The sequence below is a fragment of the Lactuca sativa genome, chromosome 7 (assembly GCF_002870075.4).
Source record: "Lactuca sativa cultivar Salinas chromosome 7, Lsat_Salinas_v11, whole genome shotgun sequence".
NCBI classification, from domain to species: domain Eukaryota; kingdom Viridiplantae; phylum Streptophyta; class Magnoliopsida; order Asterales; family Asteraceae; genus Lactuca; species Lactuca sativa.
The window spans coordinates 5516904-5523952 of record NC_056629.2 but is presented as its reverse complement, the minus strand read 5'-3'; positions in this window follow the sequence as shown (position 1 = coordinate 5523952).

Below are 7049 nucleotides of genomic sequence, written 5' to 3'. Positions count from 1 at the left end.
AGAGCGGATACATGTCGGTCATCATGTGGGTTGTTAATGTGACCATGTTTAGCATTCCATTTTGATACTATTATGTGTTTAGTTTCTGATTTAGGTGTAAAAACCTTTTACTTTGTGTTTATGATTGAATGAAACCTTGATTATTAGATTATTTGCTAGATTAAATCGTTTGTTTATGTTTAATTTATCTTGCCAAGCTTGTTAAAAGATCCTTATGTGTTAATGATAATTATTTGCTGTTAATTGTCAAGTAAATTAAGTTGTAGGGACATCTGCTTGATTGCTTGTATCTTATGACTTTGATGACCATCAAGATTATAAGTCTAGGAATAGCGAATGTGAAACTAGGATTAACTTGGAAATAAGTAAGTTAACGTGCGAGCCTTGTGTGATGACCATCAACAAGAGGTTAATTGAACGACCAATTTGATTAACTATTATTACAAGTCTTGTTTGATACGAACTGAACACTAGGAAGCATGTTAGTTTAATCAACTGATCACTTTTTGAATTAACTTTTTTGCTAAAGGATTAGTAATAGTGAACGCGAATCTAATCATTTTAGGAATCGGTGAACATGAATAAATGAATTTGTGTATGCAATTGTCTATGCTTTTAAGGTGTAATTTATCTAAACCAAAGTACCTAAAGAGATTTGTTTCCCTGTTAGTTTATCGAGATTTGTTAATTAGATGTTCGTTTGAGATTTAATAAACCATTTCTTTAATGCTTTTATGTGTCTTGTATAACCTATAATCAAATATTTTAACTTAATTTAATACCGTTCCCCTTGTGTTCGACACCCTTGCTTATCAAAGCTATACTATACTCGATCGGGTTCACTGCCTGTAAGGTGTGGTTTAGATGCGATAAATTAGGAATTATAAATAAAAAACTAGTGCATTAAAAATTCACATCAAAAGTATTGTTTTTCTCGAAGCTCATCTGATTTCTGAATACATGTCAAAGCTAGTGGGAGCATAAGTGTTATGCTAATAATCATCATGTTAGTGGGAGCATGATAATTATGATAAAGGTTGCAAGTTAGCAATGTTAATTATAGAAAACAAAAGGTTTCAATTGGGAAAAAGTTGTTTTGCTATAATTAAGGGAGAGGAAATTATACTTCGTCTCAAATCTAATAGCTTAGATTGAGGTTTTAATCGTATTTAGTCGATGATATATATATATATATATATATATATATATATATATATATATATATATATGAATTTCATGTTGGAATGGCTCAACATAAGGAAATTCTATAGATGGATCTATAATTTGCATTCTAAAATTCGATTATGATTACGGCATCCCTTTTCATAATTTGAATTCATGTGCTATAATATTCATCCTTTCTAAAATTTTCCAAATGCCTGGGGCATTAAGAAGGGAAAAGGTCTAGAATTGGATATGACTAAAAGGATTAAGCAATTGTTGAGGACAATCTATGGTTTACCAAAGATTCGTTGCTCAGGGACAGTTGGAAGTATAGTGTTAATTGTTGGAAGGACCATATTGACATATTCTGAAAAGAGGCAACTCTTGTTCAGAAGTGATAGTCAAAGGGGAATATGGAAATGTTTCAAAGTTAGAAATTATTCAATCTGTGTAAGATTAGGAAACTTAATGCAAGAAGGATGTTTCCAAGGAGTCGATCTCTTTTGGAATGCTCTATAATGTTTGTTGTCAATTCTTTGTGACTTTCTGCATAATCATTACAAGAGGATCAATGCATATAAGTTTAAAATCTAACAGATTTCGGTAAATGATAGGAATTTGAAATTCTTACATTTTCGATAAGGATTTGGGAGTGTGAATCATTGAAGTTATGTTCAATCGATCTAGTTCACAAAGTAAAGATCATAGGCAAACTTAGTTTGCATACTTGGTGTATGGCATGACTAGTGTTTAGAAAACATAGTGTACATGCTTGGAGCATGGGACAACTATTGTTTTAATTCAAGAATAAAGTTGATAGCTAAAACAGTATACAATGAATAATGTGTAATCATATGGTGATAAATAAAACGTGTTTTATTTATATTCATAAGTTCTGAGACCATATTAGATTCGATTATTATTGTGTTTCACTTTGCATGTTTTGACTTCCAAAATAACTAGGTCATTGTTCTGAATGACTAAGTTATTCAAACCATACACATTCGGTCATATGTTGGAAGTAGATACGAATCAAGACTGTCATGGGTTAGGCTTGTAGAGGTCTAAGATGTTGGACAAGGTGGTGCTACAACACTCATGAGTGCTCATAAGTTCCGAGTATTGGATTCAACCCGCACTCATTGGAATCACTTCATGGATTTTATCACGAGTGATCATGAGACGATAATATCTTATATTCTTCAAACCTAGAGATATGAGTTGTTACTATTAGTTGTTTATACATTGATTGCACGAAAACACATTGGTAACTCGATGTTATAAAACGTGCCTTTGTGTATGATTCAACAAGTAGTAGAACAAGTCATATGAGTCGAAGTTTATCCATTCCTTTTACATTCGGGATAAAAGCGATATCTGTGGTCCCCTCGATGATTTGGTGATGACAAATGTAAGTGCTCGGCCGGGCCTGGACTGATTTGATTTGTTTAATTATTCAGTCGTTATAAATCGGAAATCGGGAAACAACAAATGGACAGAGAGAATGATTATAATCCATGTCTCAGTCCATATGATATCTAGAATGGAGGAATATATGATCCCTTATCTAATAGACAAGTCATTGACAAAGGTCAGAGATCATCGGCAAGGTCAGAGTTTGACAAAAGCTTTTGAGAGCTACGATTGCCAGTCGGTTCTTGAAGTCATACTTGCAATAATAGTTTTAGACTTATCCAAGTAGGAGACTGTTGGATTAATGTCTAAGTCCATAAATATAATTGGTAAGACTTGACCCGACCCGACATGGTCCATTTGGGTTGCATGGCATCATACATTTGGATTGACTAAAATGAGAGAAATAACACTTACAGTTTGGTAATATATTATAAGTTCTAATATATTAATAAGATTATTTAATTAGTATTGATCAAGAATTAATCTAGAATTAATTAAGTGATCAAAAGAAGACTAATTAAATATATGGGTTGATTGTGTAAATCATCCATACGTGTATAGTGGGCTAATGCTCCATGGATTATCAAGTTGGGCTAAAACCCATAGGATGCTCCATGGTGAATTTGAACCCATGGATCCAAGTAAATGGAAAGCCATGAAAATTAGGGTTTACCCTAATTGTGACAGTATATAAAGATCTTATTGTTGACAAAATCGACACTAGAGTATGGGGAAAAGGGCTAGCCGATTTTCATGAAATATGTATATCCTCTCAAGTTATTCCAAGTGTATTTGGTGTTGTGTGAACCATTTGAGGTGTCACACTTGGGGCACTAGGCACTCAAGCTTCATGAAGACATTCTACATCAATGAGGTATGTAATTCTTGTTGGGTTTTGGGCATTGTAACACTCCTAAGTGTACATGCAACCCTAAATACCTTGGATCTGTGTTTTCTCTATTATACATGCAATTATGAGCATCCAAGGTATTATCCTAATCTAGCATACAAAATAATGAATATAAAAAGATAGAATACATACCTCTTTGATGTAGAATGTCTTCATGAATCTTGAGTGCCTAGTGCCTCAAGTGTGACACCTCAAATAGTTCACACAACACCAAATACAATTGGAATAATTTGAGAGAAACTTGAACACTCCTAAAATCGGCTAGCCCTTTCTTATTATTCATAGTGGCCGATTTTTCCAAAGAATATGATCTTATATATTTGTTACAATTAGGGTAAACCCTAATTGTCATGCCCTTCCATTTCCTTGGATCCATGGGTTCAAATACACCATGGAGCATCCATGGACCATCCTATGGGTTTTAGCCCAACTTGATTATCCATGGAGCATTAGCCCACTATACAAGTATGGATGATTTACACAATCAACCCATATATTTAATTAGTCTTCTTTTGATCACTTAGTTAATTCTAGATTAATTATTGATCAATACTGATTAAATAATCTTATTAATATATTAGAACTTATAATATATTAATCAACCTTAAGTGTTATTTCTCTCATTATAGTCTATCCAAGTGCATGATGCATGCAACCCAAATGGACCATGCCGGGTCGGGTCAAGTCTTACCAATTATAGTTATGGACTTAGACATTAATCCAACAATTCTAACTTGATATATTCATATGAATCAATGTTATTATGCTAGTTAGGATGAATACCTTGGAAAGTTCATATTTGCATGTATAATAGAGAAAACATAGATCCAAGGTATTTAGGGTTGCATGTACACTTAGGAGTGTTAGAATGCTCAAAACCCAGCAGAATAACTCATCGAGTCTGATCTTGTGGGTAAGAAGATTGCCTTGGACTTACTGAGTGTGTTTTTTCACTCGTCGAGTCCCATGATTTCCAAATTATGGCTACGTCTTAATACGTCGAAACACTCCTTGGGACCTTTCTAAACCTCTGCTAACACTCAACTGGGCTCCTTTGAACCTCAACAAATTGGGGACTCAAGCGCCGGACTCGTCGAGTTGCAAGAACAACTCGTCGAGTCAGCCATTGTCTAAGTCTAAAACTCGATTTCTGTTGTACAACCCTCTTCCAAAAGATAGATCTGGGCTTATAAGGTCGATCTAACACGTAAAGTTATGAAATTTACATGCATGCATGGAACTATAAGCTTTAAGGACCCAAAAAGAGGTCCAAAGAGGTGCATGGGCTAATATGGTCATAAGGCTTGCATCTTTATGCCATGAACTCGGTTCTAGAGTCTAGATCTGAAGGTGAATCGAATTGGGACATCCAAGTCTTAAGGATCAAGCTTATTGACCCCAAAACTCCAAAAAGGGGCAAAGGAGAAAATCTATAAAACCACAAGTCAAGTTTGAGCTTGATTACCTGAAAGTGAAAAGAAACTGATGTTGCTTCTAGATCTAGTCCTTCTCCCTTGATCCTTCTTCCTTCCAAATCTTCTACTAGATACACAATGCACCAAAAACCCTCCAAGTCACTAAGAAAACTCAAGTTTAGCAAAAAGGAATTAGGGCGATAGTGCATTCTATGTATACGTTTTCAGTGCTTTTAATCTATCCTTGTTATTACTATTGTGAATATTGTACTTCGTTTAGCGACTACTAGTAGACGGGTGTTTCGATAATTGAAAATGATGAAATTTCATAATATAATTCCTATAGTAAAAAGTTAAGCTTCGAATAACCTACCGTTGTTCACAGGGGTTCTGGAGTAGTCTCTCATGAGGTGATCATTAGTATTCTTCCATCTCAGCCAGAGTTCCTTGTTATTGGACAATCCCTGTGGAAGTGTCCAGTTTCGCCACAACTGTAACAGCTAGGAATCTGCGAGATAGGTTATGCTGGTACTCTACATAAACGAGTAGTGTGTCCCTTCATATTGCAGTTCTTGCAATGCATCCTCCGACAAGCTCCTGTGTGATGAAAATTTCACTTGTTGCATTTCGGAAGGTTCCTAGCATATCGACTAGTAGGTGCTAGAGTGGCAGGTGTTGTAGCAGTATAAACAACAACAATTTGCTGTCTTTTCGAGGTTTCTTTTGTTTGTGGTCCCTCTTCCTCAATCCACGACTTCTGCTTATAGTCATCCATTTTTGGTAGCTCAGGAGTGGGGGTCATCACGCCTTGGCAGACTCCATGGTCGATGAGTCTCTGGGCCAAGCGTTTAGTGCTATCAAAAGTAGTTGGGTTTGAGGCTAATACATGTCCTTGAATCTGAGGGGCTAGTCCCTAGATGTATCTCTCCACTTTCTTGTTCTCTGGGGTAACCATCCCGGGACATAGTGCCGCTAGATCACTGAACCTATCAGTATAGGCCACTATATCAGAGCCTGTCATAGTAAGGTTCCACAGTTCTTGCTCTAGCTTCTGTATCTCTCCCCTTGGGCAGTACTCTTCTATCATCATTGCTTCCAGGCCTTCACAGCCTATTGAATTTGCCACCGTGAGTGTTAGTGACTTGACATGGCTATTCCACCATGTAAGGGCCCTGTCTGAGAAGGTGCAGGCAACAAAATTAACTTTGCTTCCTTCCGGGCACGTGCATATATCGAATACGGATTCTGCTTTCTCGAACCATTGCATTAGAGCAATGAATCCCCTGCTTCCACTAAAGGATTTGGGTTTGCAGTTCACGAAGTCTTTGTATATACACTCCCTATAGTGTCCATGGCTATTTCCGTAGTTAAAGTTGTTAGTACCACTTCCCGCCCCACTGGCACCATTTGCTTGAATTTGAGTCATGACAGCTGCTACAGCGGTAGTTATGACAACCTGGATCGCAACAGGATCCAACTGTGGTGGAGGCGGTGGTGGATTTGTTGACATGTTGTTATTACGCCTATTATATCTACGAGGAGGCATCCTTTTGAAATTCTGTGATTTGATTTATTGTTAGTTGTCGCGTCGGAAAAAGCATTAAGCCTAATACATAGAGCGAGTAGTGAAATCACCAACTCACTAGGTTACATCAATTTATCAGTTATTAGTATGATGCATCATGCCCTTGATGATTTATTGTTAGTATGTAAAGTATAACATTTGTAATAACATTATTGAACATTTATACTCAAATTATACATAAATTGTTTGATATTTATATAATAAAAGTATAGCAAAAGATTGATGTTTTTCACACGAGGATAACCGTGTGTGTACTTGTATCCCCCCCCTTAAAAGTGTATAAAAGCATTTACAAAACATTTGAAAACGTAGTTATAGGGGTATGAACTCACCTGATAAGAGGTGAATTGGGCAGCACTTCCTTTATAAGAGTGACCTTTCTTGACGTATCCTCGGGTTTCGGGTTAAAAACCAGGCTTCACGCGGGCATAGCTTCGGCTCAGGAATTTCACTTCTCGGGATCTTCAGGGCTTCGGGACTCGCTTCGGGTCTCGGGAATGATACCGGGGCTTCGGGGTATAACTTGCACGCAAAACGATGCAAAAATGAGAGGGGAAGG